Source organism: Balaenoptera acutorostrata, chromosome 9, assembly GCF_949987535.1.
Source record: "Balaenoptera acutorostrata chromosome 9, mBalAcu1.1, whole genome shotgun sequence".
Taxonomy (NCBI): domain Eukaryota; kingdom Metazoa; phylum Chordata; class Mammalia; order Artiodactyla; family Balaenopteridae; genus Balaenoptera; species Balaenoptera acutorostrata.
Genome location: NC_080072.1, coordinates 68,747,366 through 68,765,573, shown reverse-complemented (window position 1 = coordinate 68,765,573; position 18,208 = coordinate 68,747,366). Strand labels below are relative to the sequence as shown.

General features: G+C 37.2%; 1 long non-coding RNA gene and 1 pseudogene across 6 annotated transcripts in view; both read right to left on the bottom strand.

Annotated features, from left to right (window-relative positions):
* Nucleotides 1–18,208, bottom strand: part of LOC103001966 (uncharacterized) — a 164,282-nt gene that overhangs the window by 144,267 nt on the left and 1,807 nt on the right. For 3 of the 6 annotated variants that reach the window (XR_009009262.1, XR_009009261.1, XR_009009260.1), the window contains exons 3-4: nucleotides 17,991–18,112; nucleotides 14,766–14,903 (exon numbers count right to left, since the gene is read on the bottom strand). This is a non-coding gene — a long non-coding RNA (uncharacterized LOC103001966). Of the gene's footprint in view, nucleotides 1–31; nucleotides 3,751–14,170; nucleotides 14,904–17,990; nucleotides 18,113–18,208 lie in introns of those variants that run through there. The other 3 variants (XR_009009263.1, XR_003623986.2, XR_009009259.1) reach the window with 3 other exon arrangements.
* LOC103003241 (disks large homolog 3-like) lies at nucleotides 3,781–5,842 on the bottom strand (annotated as a pseudogene).

Genomic DNA, 18,208 nt, shown 5'->3' with positions numbered 1-18,208 from the left:
ATAAAAATAAATTATTTTGATAGGACTTGGGATAGAACCAATTATTCACTATTAATTCATTTAATAAAAATTTGCTGAGGGACTTTTAATTGTCAACATGTGCTTAGTTATAAGAAGCAAATTGCCATGAATATGGATTTCAAAATCTGTAAAACTTATAGAGAATTGTATACTGTAAATACAGTAAAGCTTCTTAAATAAAACTTGGATATACTTTTACATGAATGCTTCTAAAAAGTGTACTAATATATTTACAAGACTTTATGGTTCACAACACATTTTCAAAATTTTTTTTCAATTGCTCCTCCTAACAACCTATTTTTAGGTTAGAAAGCATGTGAACCAGAGAAGTGAAGCAATATGCTCAAGTTATATATTTGGATTCAACGTCAGGTCTTCTTACTCCAAATTTAGGCTCTTCTCATTACTTGTTTTTGATTACTATATTGATATCCAACTACTTTTTATTATATTCCTTAATTTTATTTTTCTTATATATTGATAAAAACTCACAGCTTATATAAGCAATTTAACAAAATTTTACAATTACCTTTGGGAAACTTAAACAGAAACAAAACAAAAATAAACATTTCCTTACTTTTCAGCAAATCAAATCTAATACACATTTTACATTTAATAAAAAAGAGTGAAGTTTGTGTTTTCAAAAAGCAGCAAATTGAATTAAATTTTAAGAGAACTAAATATATTTTCTAAAACTACTGAGCCAGATGAAAACAAAGAACCCCTTCCACTACCCACAAGATTCTCATATGTTTTCAGACCACAAAAGATCATATGCTGAAAGATTCTTCCCTAATCACCACACACACACACACACACACACACACACACACACATCTTGTTCCCCTCCAGTATTCTATACTGGTTGTGTTTTGGGAGGTATCATTGACTATTTAACCTGTAACTTTCAGATATGAGAACTCACACTTGAACTGGATCATATGGTGAGGATAGCTTCAAGTAGGAGGTATAATTTGTTTGGAACTTTAAAAATGTATAAGTTTTAAACAAGGAGATATTAGAAAAGAGAGAATGAATTAAAGGAAACAAAGCATTATGGAAATCACGGGACATATCAGGGCAAGAGGAAGTAATCCAGTTTGACTCATGTATAAGTCAGACGAAATGCATTAATAAAGGATAGAGACCATGGTGTGAAGATCCTTGAATGCAAACTCTCCACCCTATACCTAAAAACTTAACTATACTTACACTCATTTTTACACCATTTCTTTCAGACTCCGAAAGAAAAAAAGTAATACTCTCCATGTATGAACAAATGCTTCATCTAGTTTTTGATCACATCTGACCATTTCCAGAATCTTGTTTTATTAGGTATTCCCTGTTTTTCTTATATTTTAGCCCTCTATTTGTCTACCAGCTTGTTTCTTCACAAATTATATTCATGCTCTAATCTCCTCCATTTAAAATAAACAAAGCAATCCATAAATATTCTTCCTCTATTCAGACTTTCTATGGAGCTACCATCCTGCTTTTGAAAGGAATCTTCTCACAGGAATAGTTCACCCCTTCTTTGCATCTCATGCCTCCTGTCCCACAGCAGGTAGGCTAACAGTGTTCTAGCAGAGGTCACCATCCAGGATACTAATTGCCAAATCCAATCGATTTGTCTGAGTTCTCTTCTCAGTTAATCACTCTGCAGAATTTGACACTAAACTATCCTATTCCTAAAAATTGTTCAGTTCTTGTGATACATGGCACTATTCTCCCCATTCTTTTTTTTTTTTATTGCAACTATCATTTATTAAAAAAAAAGTATATATATATATATACATATATGGCTCCTTGGAAGGAACACTGGTAAACCAACTATATCATGCTCGCTTTGAATCTCTGTTTTCCTTCCCTGGGAGGGGTAGAGGGTTGCGCATCATTCAAACTACATTATTTAACATCAGAGAAATCAACAACACTCCCAGCTCACCCCCTCCTCACCAGAGTCATAATCGGACACCACTTTACCCCTCTTCCCTCCAATCCAGTGTACTGCACAGGTAAAGCTGCTCCTTTCTTTATCCACATTCTGGGCTCCACACTTTACAGTTCGCTTCATCATGCTGGTAGGAGAACTGTTAACAGACTTCCTAAATCTGGCTGGTAGCGCTCAAAGCATCTTCAACATGTATCCTTTGCACCAGTTGTAACACAGTGGGCTAGGAAACAACAGGCCCAACCCTGGGGCCAAGCATGTCCACGCTCTTCTCCCATGGGTCGTGCCTCCAGCGTGGAGCTGAGGGAGGCATGGTGGCTTCAAAGGAGCATGGAGGGGTGGGGTGCGGTGGGGCGGGGCCTGGGCCACACCTGCCACCTGCATTTGTGGTCAGAGAAAAACCCCCTTGACCACAATCACTGCCGTTTGACTCTGGGAAAAAGCAACAAGGTTTCACATCTCAAAAGTAAGTGAATCTCAGCTCTACAGCTCAAATTGACAGCATTAAAGTCTACTTTCTTCTTGAAGAAATAGTAAGCTACCAGCTGTTGGTGAGGGATTGGGGTAGGTAGGGCATATGAAGCAGCTGCGAAAAAACCCCAAATCAAACTTCTCATTACGCGGCTGGCCAAGCTCAGGGCCGTCCCACTGTCCCAGCGCAGAGCTGGAAGGCAAGTGACTCCCCGTCCCTGCCAGTGGGTCCCATGACAGGGCCTCGGCTGAGCCCAGCATGTCCCTCGCAGGTGAGTGAAGGGACACGTTACAATAGGAGGCCCAGCTCCTGTCGGTTCTCACCTGCCCCCACTTCCCTTTCCGCTGACGGGATGGCCAAGCCCGGGCCACCAAGTCTATCACGAGGCCCGGCTCCTCCAGAACATCATGAGCCTTTAGAACACGGTCAAATTGGATTCTACACATTCACTTAAACAGTAAAAGTAAAAGGCTGACACAGTAGCACAACATGGTTTTGGTTTAACAGCAGCTTACAAATGAACAAAAAGAAACCTCTCATGCAGACATGTCAGGTGGCATAAAACAATCGGCAATTTAATACCGTGGGAGCACCGTTAGCCATTCTCTCGCTCCCCACACGCGGGCCTGGCTGTGCCCCAAGGGCAGCATCGGCTCTAGGGTCACGGCTCCAAGCCTCTGGCCCCCGGGCAAAAGCCCTTTCTCACCATCCTCCAGCTGACCCCTCCTAAAGAAAAGCCCAGCTCTCAAGAGAATGACCAATGCAGATGCCCTTGGTACAGCACTTAACTACCACTTTCACTCCCTCCCCAACCAGTTGGGATATAAGATGCCATCTGATTGGAATATGAAAATTAAAGCATTTCTCTAATAACACAGTACCATTGATGAAATCTCCATAGATTTTCTAGTCCAAATGCGTGTAAATATATAATAAACTATATGAGAGTATATAATACATATATAATAATTTCTATATATTTATATAAATTATATATATCTATATATAAATAAGATACTTTCTATCGCCGTGACCACGCCGTCCCAAGCCTCAAGGCAGTGTACAGATCGTAGCAAAGCTGGGTAGTCTCTCCTCGCGGGGTGCATGGGGCTCACTTCATAAGCCATGCAGCTGTCCAGTCTGTCTTTTCATCAGTCCTCCTCTCTTCTCTTCGCTTCTCTTCGCTTGGTTTTATGCAAACAATGACTCTGATGGATTTGCACCTGTGCTAGTGCTTGGGAAAGGTCCATGCAGGAATGGGTACAGTCACATGATGAGTAAGATGGCATCATCCCAAAAAAATAAACTAAAACAAAACAAAAATTAAAAAAAACAGGACTAGAAAACTCAATTTTTTGGACATATCTAAAAAAGGGGACAAGAACAGTAGTCATTTGTTCTCCCCATGGGGGACAGGAATGAAGAGGGAGGAGGGAAGGGGGAGTTGATTTCTTCTGTTCACAATAGAATGGTTAGAGGGGATTCTTCAGAGTTTTTCAGGGAAGGGACCCAAATGTAGTGCCCAGACTGGTCCTCAATGATTTGTTTGGTTTTATTATAAATCTCTTCCAGTGAGTCACCCTGTACAATGGCTGTGAAGTATTCTCCAAACTCCTGCTCCAGATTCATGGCTTTGTCATAGATCTTATTTGCTTGTTCACACATCTGCCGTCAGTTCATTTCCATAAGCGCTCCAATGGACTTGGGCTTGATGAAAATGGCAATGGGATAAAGTTGTGACTGCTGCAGCCTGTTGATAGCATTGCCAGAAACATCTAAGATGCAGTGCTTGCCCCTCTCCCCAGCTCCCTTCACTGACTGGATGCTGGTCCCACAGGGATTATCGTTGAATTGGCCTGCCTCAATGAACTTGTCCTGAATATCCTTCTCCATCTGTTCTCGGGAGACCACAAAGTGGTAGTCTTGCCCAACCACTTCATCATCACGCCGAGGCCAGGTAGTATGTTGTATACAAAATCCAAATTTATGTGGGAACTCCGAAATCAGGTCATCGTTGACTCTGTCCTTCATTGGGCCCAGGATGACAGGCCTTGCATAGTGAATTTCTTGCTGTGTCACTGGCTCATATGACAAAATAACATCCTCCTGTCCTTTGGAACTGCTTTCACTGTCACTGGTGTTGGACGTCACTCCCTGTTCCTGTATGCTGCTCTCCTATACCATGTTTTCTTTGCTCTTGTAAAATGAAAACTTTTGAGAGAGGCGGAAACTCTTTTTACGTTTCATGGTTTGTTTTTTTTTTTGACATCTTTATTGGAGTATAATTGCTTTACAATGGTAAGTTAATTTCTGCTGTATAACAAAGTGAATCAGCTATACATATACATATGTCCCCATATCCCCTTCCTCTTGTGTCTTCCTCCCACCCTCCTCATCCCACCCCTCTAGGTGGTCACAAAGCACTGAGCTGACCTCCCTGTGCTATGCGGCTGCTTCCCACTAGCTATCTATTTTACATTTGGTAGTGTATATATGTCCATGCCACTCTCTCACTTCGTCCCAGCTTACCCTTTCCCCTCCCTGTGTACTCAAGTCCATTTTCTACATCTGCATCTTTATTCCTGTCCTGCCCCTAGGTTCTTCAGAACCTTTTTTTTTTTTTTTTAGATTCCATATATATGTGTTAGCATATGGTATTTGTTTTTCTCTTTCTGACTTACTTCACTCTGTAAGACAGTCTCTAGGTCCATTCACTCACTATAAATAACTCAATTTCGTTTCTTTTTATGGCTGAGTAATATTCCATTGTATATATGTGCCACATCTTCTTTATCCACTCATCTGTCAGTGGACACTTAGGTTGCTTCCATGTCCTGGCTATTGTAAATAGAGCTGCAATGAACATTGTGGTACATGACTCTATTTGAATTACGGTTTTCTCAGGGTATATGCCCAGTAGTGGGATTGCTGGGTCGTATGGTAGTTCTATTTTTAGTTTTTTAAAGAACCTCCACACTGTTCTCCATAGTGGCTGATGGACCTGTTAGACACAATCATCCCCGTCCTGGCATGAAACGTCACGGTTTTCAGTCGAGCCCTTTCTTTCTTTTCCACCCTCTTCTTACTGGGGATCACACTGATTTGCTCACTTTCTCCGTGTGGGGTCACCAGTCTCACTTGCCACCACTCATCATCAGAGGCGTTAATGACAGTAGAATGTCACCAAAGGAGAAGCTGAGGTCTTGGCTCGGCAGGCAGCGGTCCTGAGTCTGGTCATAATCAAACAAGGCCCTGACATACAAGGACCTCTTCTCACTCGTTTGCAGGGACCGACCCAGACCCAGAGCTCATGCTGCTGTTCATCATTTGCTCTTGCAAGTCATGTATCTTCGATTCAAAGCGACTGTATTCTGGTGCCGGGTGGGAGTCCAGGTCTAGTGCTGAGAAAGTGTCAGCTCAGGCTGGCCCCTCTGTCTCTCGCAGAAGACCAGGGACCCAAAGTGGGGCATGTGGGGGGAGGGGAGGAGGCGGGGGAGGGGGATGGGAGGAGGGGAAGGGAGGAGGAGGAGATGCCTGAGGCGCACGAGGTGGGGTGGGGGGGAAGGAACGGCGCCCGCCACCCTCCGCCTCTCTCCCCATTCTTATACTGCTTCCTGACCACTTTTTTTTAGTCCCATTTGCTGTCCCCTCCAGCTCCCCTTTCATGACTTACCATTAAGTGAATTGCAGTTACAAAAACAGAATATGTATTATGACCCATTTATGATATATTTGTATATATAGATATTTAGAGTATGAAAGTACGAGTTGTGTCTGTGTAAGCTAGGTCTAAAAATATATACATATATACCAAAATGCTAGTAGGCAATGGAGATATTCTGGGTGAATTTCACATTAATCATTTCTATAGTTTTTTAATGCTTTTGCAATTATCATGTATAAATTTTAAAATTGGAGAGTCAATTAAAAATTCACCAATAATATTTACGTGCTGTTTAATTATACTTGTATGTTAATTATTCCCTCAAGCCCAAACTTTTTCCCCTGAATTACAGATCAGGGTGACCATAGTCACACTCAAGTCACTCCCCCATCTTTCTTCTGTGCCTCAACAGTACCCAAACCATACTTTTCTCTAGGTAGTACTTTGCTGCAGCTACATCTTTATTTTATTCTTTTTTTAAATTTTATTTTATTTATTCTTTTACACAGCAGGTTCTTATTAGTTATCATTTTATACATATTAGTGTATATATGTCAATCCCAATCTCCCAATTCATCACACCAGCCTCACCCCCACGTCCACTATTTTCACCCCTTGGTGTCCATATATTTGTTCTCTACATCTGTGTCTCTATTTCTGCCCTACAAACCGGTTAATCTGTATCATTTTTCTAGTTCCACATCTATGCATTAATATACAATATTTGTTTTTCTTTCTGACTTACTTCACTCTGTATGACAGTCTCTAGATCCATCCACATCTCTACAAATGACCCAATTTTGTTCTTTTTTATGGCTGAGCAATATTCCATTGTATATATGTACCACAACTTCTTTATCTATTTGTCTGTCGATGGGCATTTAGGTTGTTTCCATGACCTGGCTATTGTAAATAGTGCTGCAATGAACATTAGGGTGCATGTGTCTTTTTGAATTATGGTTTTCTCTGGGTATATGCCCAGTAGTGGGATTGCTGGGTCATATGGTAATTCTACTTTTGTTTTTTAAGGAAACTCCATACTGTTCTCCATAGTGGCTGTATCAATTTACATTCCCACCAACAGTGCAAGAGGGTTCTCTTTTCTCTACACCTTCTCCAGCATTTGTTGTTTGTAGATTTTCTGATGATGCCCATTCTAACTGGTGTGAGGTGATACCTCATTGTAGTTTTGATCTGCATTTCTCTAATAATTAGTGATGTTGAGCAGCTTTTCATGTGCTTCTTGGCCATCTGTATGTCTTCTTTGGAGAAATGTCTATTTAGGTTTTCTTCCCATTTTTTGATTGGGTTGTTTGTTTTTTTTTAATATTGAGCTGCATGAGTTGTTTATATATTTTGGAGATCAGTGCTTTGTTCATTGATTCATTAGCAAATATTTTCTCCCATTCTGAGGGTTGGTTTTTCGTCTTGTTTGTAGTTTCCTTTGCTGTGCAAAAGCTTTTAAGTTTCATTAGGTTCCATTTGTTTATTTTTGTTTTTATTTCCATTACCCTAGAAGGTGGATCAAAAAAGATCTTGCTATGATTTATATCAAAGAGTGTTCTTCCTATGTTTTCCTCTAAGAGTTTTATAGTCTCCAGTCTTACATTTAGGTCTCTAATTTTGAGTTTATTTTTGTGTATGGTGTTAGGGAGTGTTCTAATTTCATTCCTTTACATGTAGCTGTCCAGTTTTCCCAGCACCACTTATTGAAGAGGCTGTCTTTTCTCCATTGTATATTCTTGCCTCCTTTATCAAAAATAAGATGACCATAGGTGCGTGGGTTTATATCTGGGCTTTCTAGTCTGTTCCACTGATCTATATTTCTGTTTTTGTGCCAGTACCATACTGTCTTGATTATTGTGGCTTTGTAGTATAGTCTGAAGTCAGGGAGTCTGATTCCTCTAGCTCCGTTTTTTTCCCCTTAAGACTGCTTTGGTTATTCGGGGTCTTTTTTGTCTCCATACAAATTTTAAGATTTTTTGTTCTACTTCTGTAAAAAATGCCATTGGTAATTTGATAGGGATGGCATTGAATCTGTAAATTGCTTTATAGTCATTTTCACAATGTTGATTCTTCCAATCCAAGAACATGGTATATCTCTCCATCGGTTTGTATCATCTTTAATTATTTTCATCAGTGTCTTACAGTTTTCTGCATACAGGTCTTTTGTCTCCCTAGGTAGGTTTATTCCTAGGTATTTTATTCTTTTTGTTGCAATGGTAAATGGGAGTGTTTCCTTAATTTCTCTTTCAGAATTTTCATCCTTAGTGTATAGGAATGCAAGAGATTTCTGTGCATTACTTTTGTATCCTGCAACTTTACCAAATTCATTGATTAGCTCTAGTAGTTTCCTGGTGGCATCTTTAGGATTATCTATGTATAGTATCATTTCATTTGCAAACAGTGACAGTTTTACTTCTTTTCCAATTTGTATTCCTTTTATTTCTTTTCCTTCTCTGATTGCCGTGGCTAGGACTTCCAAAACTATGTTGAATAATAGTGGTGAGAGTGGACATCCTTGTCTTACTCCTGACCTTAGAGGAAATGCTTTCAGTTTTTCACCATTGAGAATGATGTTTGCTGTGGGTTTGTCATATATGGACTTTATTATGTTGAGGTAGGTTCCCTCTATGCCCACTTTCTGGAGAGTTTTTACCATAAATGGTTGTTGAATTTTGTCAAAAGCTTTTTCTGCATCTATTGAGATGATCATATGGTTTTTCTTCTTCAAATTGTTAATATGGTGTATCACATTGATTGATTTGTGCATATTGAAGAATCCTTGCATCCCTGGGATAAATCCCACTTGATCATGGTGTATGATCCTTTTAATGTGTTGTTTTATTCTGTTTGCTAGTATTTTGTTGAGGATTTTTGCATCTATATTCATCAGTGATATTGGTCTGTAATTTTTTTTTAGTATCTTTGTCTGGTTTTGGTATCAGGATGATCGTAGCCTCATAGAATGAGTTTGGGAGTGTCCCTTCCTCTGCAATTTTTTGGAAGAGTTTGAGAAGGACGGGTGTTAGCTCTTCTCTAAATGTTTGATAGAATTCACCTGTGAAGCCATCTGGTCCTGGACTTTTGTTTGCTGGAAGATTTTTAATCACAGTTTCAATTTCATTACTTGTGATTGGTCTGTTCATATTGTGTATTTCCTCCTGGTTCAGTTTTGGAAGGTTATACCTTTCTAAGAATTTGTCCATTTCTCCCAGGTTGTCCAATTTTTTGGCTAAAGTTGTTTGTAGTAATCTCTTAGGATACTTTGTATTTCTGTGGTGTCTGCTGTAACTTCTCCGTTTTCATTTCTAATTTTATTGATTTGAGTTCTCTCCCTCTTTTCCTTGATGACTCTGGCTAATGGTTTATCGATTTTGTTTATCTTGTCAAAGAACCAGTTTTAGTTTTATTGATTTTTGCTATTGTTTTCTTTGTTTCTATTTCATTTATTTCTGCTCTGATCTTTATGATTTCTTTCGTTCTACTAACTTTGTGTTTTGTTTGTTCTTCTTTCTCTAGTTCCTTTAGTTTAAGTTTAGATTGTTTATTTGAGATTTTTCTTTTTTCTTGAGGTAGGCTTTTATTGCTATAAACTTCCCTCTTAGAACTGCTTTTGCTGCATCCTATAGGTTTTGCATTGTCGTATTTTCGTTGTTATTTGTCTCTAGGTATTTTTTGATTTCCTCTTTGATTTCTTCAGTGATCTCTTGGTTATTTAGTAACGTATTGTTTAGCCTCCATGTGTTTGTGCTTTGTACGGTTTTTCCCTGTAATTGATTTCTAATCTCATAGCGTTGTGGTCAGAAAAGATGCTTGCTATGACTTCAATTTTCTTAAATTTACTGAGGCTTGATTTGTGTCCCAAGATGTGATCTATCCTGGAGAATGTTCCTTGTGTACTTGAGAAGAAAGTGTAATCTGCTGTTTTTAGATGGAATGTCCTATAAATATCAATTAAATCTATCTGGTCTATTGTGCCATTTAAAGCTTGTGTTTCCTTATTAATTTTCTGTTTGGATGATCTGTCCATTGTGTGTGTAAGTAAGGTGTTACAGTCCCCCACTATTATTGTATTACTGTCGATTTCCTCTTTTATAGCTGTTAGCAGTTGCCTGATGTATTGAGGTGCTCCTATGTTGGGTGCATATATATTTATAATTGTTATATCTTCTTCTTGGATTGATCCCTTGATCATTATGTAGTGTCCTTCCTTGTCTCTTGTAACATTCTTTATTTTAAAGTCTATTTTATCTGATATGACTATTGCTACTCCAGCTTTCTTTTGATTTCCATTTGCATGGAATATCTTTTTCCATCCCCTCACTTTCAGTCTGTATGTGTCCCTAGGTCTGAAGTGGGTCTCTTGTAAACAGCATATATATGGGTCCTGTTTTTGTATCCATTCAGCGAGCCTGTGTCTTTTGGCTGGAGCATTTAATCCATTCACGTTTAAGGTAATTATCGATATGTACGTTCCTATTACCATTTTCTTAATTGTTTTTGGGTTTTTTTGGTAGGTCCTTTTCTTCTCTTGTGTTTCCCACTTAGAGAAGTTCCTTTAGCATTTGTTGTAGAGCTGGTTTGGTGGTGCTGAAATCTCTTAGCTTTTGCTTGTCTGTAAAGCTTTTGATTTCTCTGTTGAATCTGAATGATATCCTTGCCGGGAAGAGTAATCTTGATTGTAGCTTCTTCCCTTTCATCACTTTAAATATATCATGCCACCCCCTTCTGGCTTGTAGAGTTTCTGCTGAGAAATCAGCTGTTAACCTTATGGGAGTTCCCTTGTATGTTGTCATTTTTCCCTTGTTGCTTTCAATAATTTTTCTTTGTCTTTAATTTTTGTCAATTTGATTACTATGTGTCTCGATGTGTTTCTCCTTGGGTTTATCCTGCCTGGGACTCTCTGCACTTCCTGGACTTGGGTGGCTATTTCCCTTTCCATAGGGAAGTTTTTGACTATAATCTCTTCAAATATTTTCTCGGGTCCTTTCTCTCTGTCTTCTCCTTCTGGGACCCCTATAATGCAAATGTTGTTGTGTTTAATGTTGTCCCAGAGGTCTCTTAGGCTGTCTTCATTTCTTTTCATTCTTTTTTCTTTATTCTGTTCCACAGCAGTGAATTCCACCCTTCTGTCTTCCAGGTCACTTATCCGTTCTTCTGCCTCAGTTATTCTGCTACTGATTAATTCTAGTGTAGTTTTCATTTCAGTTATTGTATTGTTCATCTCTGTTTGTTCTTTAATTCTTCTAGGTGTTTGTTCTTTAATTCTTCTAGGTCTTTGTTAAACATTTCTTGCATCTTCTCGATCTTTGCCTCCATTCTTTTTCCAATGTCCCGTACCATCTTCACTAGCATTATTCTGAATTCTTTTTCTGGAACGTTGCCTATCTCCATTTATTTGTTTTTCTGGGGTTTTATCTTGTTCCTTCATCTGATACATAGTCCTCTGCCTTTCATCTTGTCTATCTTTCTGTGAATGTGGTTTTTGTTCCACAGGCTGCAGGACTGTTGTTATTCTTGCTTCTGCTTTCTGCCCTCTGGTGGATGAGGCTATCTAAGAGGCTTGTGCAAGTTTCCTGATGGGAGGGACTTGTGGTGTGTAGAGCTGGGTGTTGCTCTGGTGGGCAGAGCTCAGTAAAACTTTAATCTGCTTGTCTTCAGATGGGTGGGGCTGGGTTCCATCCGTGTTGGTTGTTTGGCCTGAGGTGACCCAACACTGGAGACTACCTGGCTCTTTGGTGGGGCTAATGGAGGACTCTGGGAGGGCTCACACCAAGGTGTCCTTTCCAGAACTTCTGCTGCCAGTGTCCTTGTCCTCACGGTGAGACACAGCCACCCCCACCTCTACAGGAGACCCTCCAACACTAGCAGGCATGTCTGGTTCAGTGTCCTATGGGGTCACTGCTCCTTCCCCTGGGTCCTGTTGCACACACTACTTTGTGTGTGTCCTCCAAGAGTGGAGTCTCTGTTTCCCCCAGTCCTGTTGAAGTTCTGCAATCAAATCCCACTAGGCTTCAAAGTCTGATTCTCTGGGAATTCCTCCTCCCGTTGCCGGACCTGCAGGTTGGGAAGCCTGACATGGGGCTCAGAACCTTCACTCCAGTGGGTGGACTTCTGTGGTATAATTGTTCTCCAGTTTTTGAGTCACCCACCCAGCAGTTATGGGATTTGATTTTATTGTGATTGAGCCCCTCCTACCATCTCATTTTGGTTTTTCCTTTGTCTTTGGATGTGGAGTATTTTTTTGGTGAGTTCCAGTGTCTTCCTGTTGATGGTTGTTCAGCAGTTAGTTGTGATTATGGTGCTCTCGCAAGAGGGAGTGATCACACATTCTTCTACTCCACCATCTTGAACCAATTTCCTATATCTTTACATATTTGTATTTCCCAGACTGGAAAGCTCCATGCATTATCTTGTTTCTTTTCCTAGGGCCTATCATAGTGCTTTGTAAATAGAATATAGTTACTGAGTTGATTGACTGAATAAACTAAAAGCATTATTCTTTATTTTGCTTGGTTTAGGGAATTATTGAATTTTTTTTTTTTTTAGTTAATGAGTGACATGTTCAGATTTGTAATTTAAGGTTAATCTGGAAGTATATGAAAAGTGAAATGGAGGTAGAGCATTTAAAAGAGAGGAGGCAAGTATAAGGAATCACAGATACTCTAGCCACCAATGAGAGAACCTTCGTGATGAAGTGGTACCTCCAAGGAATAAGAAAAAATATGCCCCACGTTCCTTATACATTATAGCTTTTAAAGATGTACATCATTTGGTATGATGACGGAGGGTGTCTAATTATTCTAAAATAAATCTTTGCTGCCACCTTGTGGAACAAAATTTATACTTTATAATAATGTTTAAGCTTTGCAAGACTTATTGAACCTGAAATTACCCATAGTTAGTCTTTAAAAATAATAATAAATTTCGACTTGGTTTTTTTAAAAGTTACTTTGTCTTTTAAAAAATAATAAATTTCAACTTAACCTTTAACATTTAAAAGTATTCCTTCTTCTGCCTTCATGCAAACTGACTTTTCAATTTACATGGACTTTTTAATCTATATCTTTTCTGGAGTCTAATTTTGTTTTGTTAATTGTAATATAAATATCTCTAAATTAATTTCTATATTTAAATTTGTTCAATTTTGCTCCAAATTCTACAAGCTAAAGAAAAACATCAGCTACAAATTAATTATGAATTTACCACCTTTTAGCTCCTTTCTACAGAGTACATATGAGTTCATTCATTCAAGTTATTTAATAGATATATACTGAGTGCCAGCCATAAAAAGGAACAAAATTGGGTCATTTGTAGAGACGTGGATGAATCTAGAGACTGTCATACAGAGTGAAGTAAGTCAGAAAAAGAAAAACAAATATCGTATATTAACGCATACATGTGGAACCTAGAAAAATGGTACACATGAACTGGTTTGCAGGGCAGAAATTGAGACACAGATGTAGAGAACAAACGTATGGACACCAAGGGGGGAAAGCGGCTGGGGGGTGGTGGTGGTGGTGTGATGAACTGGGAGATTGGGATTGACATGTATACACTGATGTGTATAAAATGGATAACTAATAAGAACCTGTTGTATAAAAAAATAAATAAAACAAAATTCAAAAAAAAAGAAAAAATATATATATATACTGAGTGCATATCTTGTGTCCATCATTGTTCTAAGCATTCAGGATATGGTAGTGGATATACAGACAAAAAGCTCTGCTTTCAAATATTTTACATTTTAGTTAGATATATAAAGTGGATTTGTTTGTCTTGATGTTCTTTGAAAACATCTTTGTTATACACTATAACAAACTGCATAGAAGTTTTTAATTTTGAAGCAAGGAAGATATAAAAGAAACTATCTCTAAAATGGGCTTTCTTCTTGGAAAAAAATGTAGTCTAGAATACTCCAATATTAGGACCATGCATATAAAATTTTGGAACTTAGAAATTGTAAGTCTTTGTGATTATTTCTATATTTATAAGATGATATAAAAGCGGGCTACAAATAAATGACTTAGCAACAAATTTTAAAATTTTGATTAGTTTATTCAAATCTGAGCAAAATAAGTCACTGAGAGCTCACATGCATCATCTAAAGTGTCAAAGTTTAATGAAAATTGAAATTGTTTAGAAAGGCTTGCATTTTAGATGATGTAATGTAAAAATGTAATTTGATGGAAATGCCAGCAATTATTGCACAAGGAAATCATCCTTCCTAATTGACAACATCTTCAAACTTACAGCCTGTAAAATTGTCTTTTCTTTTTCTATTAATAGAGCATGTAGTCCATAAAATTCTGAGATATGATGAATTTCATTTTTTGAAGGTTTAATTTTTAAAAAAAAGATATTCATTGAGAATGCACACATTTCAACATATTTAAATTTGTTTCAGCATGGGTCCTCTCCAAAATCAGAGCTGGAGAAAAAAGCTTATTAACAGACAGTCTATTTTAGGAAGTCACCCCAAAGAAGAGGAATGGGAAACTGCAAAGAGAAGGAGAGAAAGAATATTGAATCCTAGGATATCTTATTGAGCAATATGATTATTGCAGTAAATAGTTGGGCTCAATCCCTCTAAGAAGTCTCGTAGGATACATTGCAGAATTGTCCACTTGAGACACAGACTCAGGTGCACTTACCCACTAGTCCCCATCCAACACTTGGTCAGGGCTGCACCATTAGATGTTTATTCCTACCACTTTCAGGTTTGGTAAGCATCAGAAGGGATGACTGGATTCTCTTGGACATTTTATAATACATACTGGCACCAGAGAAATCTGGGAATAGAGAACGAAAGGTATGTGATTCAGATGAAAGGAGACATTGGGTTACATCCACAATGAGTAGAGTAAAATGATGGGCCAAGAGAATGTGAGGTGGGGCACGAAACATGTACGATTCTCACCTCTCATTTCATGATGCTGTTAAAACTAATAAGGACACCCTCTTAGGTGGGAATTTAAAAAGTAAAAACAAATAAGTAAGAATTTATTATAAGAAAAAGTACCTTCCAATTTTGATATGAGAATTTAATACATTATTTCCATCAGGATTGCAGCCTATATGGAAATTCAAATATGGGTAACACTATGAAAATTTGTATTCTTCAAAAACTCACACATGCTAAAGAGTATAAACATAAACTTATGTTTTTTAATATACAAAATTATCATTTCTAGTTTCTCTGATTATTTATATTTTATTTCCTCCTTTGTTTTGTAGGGATAAATTTCAATGTATTCTTGTTTGTAATCTTTGTTTTTTTAAACTGTAATTTTCAAAGGACTTCAAAAGCTAAAGGGTTTCTGGTAATCCAAATTTATAAAATGTTTCTGTTAAAGATGTTCAGCTTATTTTGGAAAAAACTAACCAAATTTTGGAAGAATCACTTACAAAATATGCAACACTATTGTAGGGCATTTATACTGGTTTACAAAGTAGTGAAATAAATTCAGGACATTTCTAAAAATGTGACTGACGCAGGGAAGCAAAAAGAAAAACAGGTACCGCTATGATTAGATCTTTTTTTTTCCTTTTCTTTTTGATTCAACATAGGCTTCACCACAAAAAAGAATTCAGTTGTTATTCCATGTAAAAAATATTTGTAAATTCTGACAATCAGATTTCTAATGTAATTCGTACACCATCACAGCTTAAGTAAATAAAACTGTGCATGCACCATAACTAAGCCCAAGTACATTTCTGCTTCATAAATTTCTTAATCTGATAAGAACAGTTTGTGCCATGATGTTGTGCTCCAACAAAATTGGTATTCATATTGTTACCATCTAATCTTTTGTATAGAATGTGTATGTTATAATATTTAAAAGCTATGTTACCACTGCAAATTTCAAATACTTAAATATCTAGTCCTCAGATTCTTGTGATATGTGATATGAAAATAGATATATAACCACAACTTTAGTCTATTTAGTAAAATAGCAGAATGATAAGACTACATAATTTATGAAATGGAGCTAAAGTATGCAAGGGCAAATTTATAGCCTTAAATTATTTCATCTGTGAACAAGGGGAAAAAAAGAAATTAAGGCTTTTAACTTTAAAAAAAGAAAAAAGAACAAATAAAATTAAGGAAAACAGGTGAAATAATAAGTGAAACAGAGCAGATGATAATTTAATAGAATTGAATAGAGAGCCCAGAAATAAACCAGAGTAGGTATACATGTGTGTGCATACACAGTATTACGGGAGTAGCTGACTCAACAGTCCTAAGTATAAAAGCACTGGGAAAAAAAAAAAACCACAAAGGAAAATATGCATAAATCTGACTGCATAAAAATTAAATATTGCTCTACTATCAAAAAATGATAAATAAGAAAGGTCAACTATGAAATAAATATTTCAAAAATGTCTATTTTAATATTTTAAAATTATAAAAATCTCTTCAAAACCAAAATAAAAATCTTTAGTTCTCCAAAAGATAAATGAGCAAAGGATATGAGGAGTGAATTCACAAAACACAAAGAAAGCAAAGTTATTAGAAGTTATAGTATTCAAGGCTGGAAGGATGCTGTGAACCTAGGACTTTCATCTATTGCTGTTGGGAGTGTAAATTTGTATAATCTATCTGGAAAGTAGCATAGGTGTATATTTCATCTTAAATATGTCCATATTATTTTACCTAGAAATTCCACTTTCAAGGATCTAAGTTGAGAAAAAAGGAGATACAAATATTTGTATATAAGGATGTCAATCATATTATTATTTACAAAAGAAAAATATCGGAAGCCACATCTATGTGCAACAACAAAGAATGCCTATGTCATCTAAGAAAATACTGGTATTTGTGGCAATAGGATTGGATACCATTTGGTCATACGATTTCTGTAGAACATTTCAAAGTAAAAATACTTTTCATTTATTGAGCACCTACCATGCACAAGGCAATGCACTAAAGAGCTTTACAAGTGATTTCCACACTTCAATTGATTTCCATGCTTTTAACACTAGCAACATTTACATGATCTCTAAAGAATTATTATGATTTACATTTGACAGAAGAGAAAACTGAAGTCTAGACAGATTTCCTGAAATGATTAAAGTCTTTTAGGCACTATATTGCAGAGCTAAGATTTGAATCCCAGTCTGACTCCAAAGGTCCACTTTCCACTTTTAGCTATTCTACAGCACTGCTCTCATAGCATGGGAAAAATCTCAAGATACTATGTAATCGTTCGTGTGTGTTGGGGGGTAGGGAGGTGGGAGCTGGATTTAAAGGCTATATAAATTATGGGTGTTACCACCACAAAGTTTCTTGAACAGTTCCTGGTAGTCAGCACTGGAGTGTGGGAATGGAGATGAAGTGTTGGGAGTGAAGTGGAATGCACTGTCTCTATACTTTCTTTTCTTACTAAGAATAATTTAATTGTGTAGTTTATTAAAATACCCAAAAGAGGAACATAAACTTCCATATACACTATGACTCCAGTTCTGTTTTGTTTTTTTTTTAACATTCATACCAATACTTGCCTGAGGGGAGGGGGGAACCACTGGAAATAATTTTATCAGTTATTTTAGTGATCTCAATACTTACTGCTGAGAAGTAGAATTATTGTTGATTTGTTTTTCGTACATTTCTATATTTTCAAACTATCTATTATAAGCATTTATTATTTTCTGATTGTAAAATGCTATAGTTGAAAAAACTGACAATAAACATTAAAGCTATTTAAATGAGTTAGCTTACTGATAAACAGTGCAATGTTATGATAATGCTAGGATACTCAGAAAGTGGATTTGGCCACAACCAACTTTTTAAACTTCTTCATGGCTCCTCCTCACATCCATGGCTGGTGAAAAAGCAAATTAATACCACCTTTTTGGAAACAATTGACAGTACATACCTTTAAAGTCCTAAAATTATTTTAAAAGGCTTAAGCCCTTGCAAAACAAAGAATGTCACACACCATCCACTTCTACAAGGATCAAGTCATTAGCCACGGTAGTCATTGACCAGCAGTACACCCTGAAAGGAATTAAGGAGGAAGAACAGGATGAGGCACTCTGTGTTTTGGCAAAATAGGCCCTCTAGATAGATATCTCAGGAAGAATTTTAATGAAA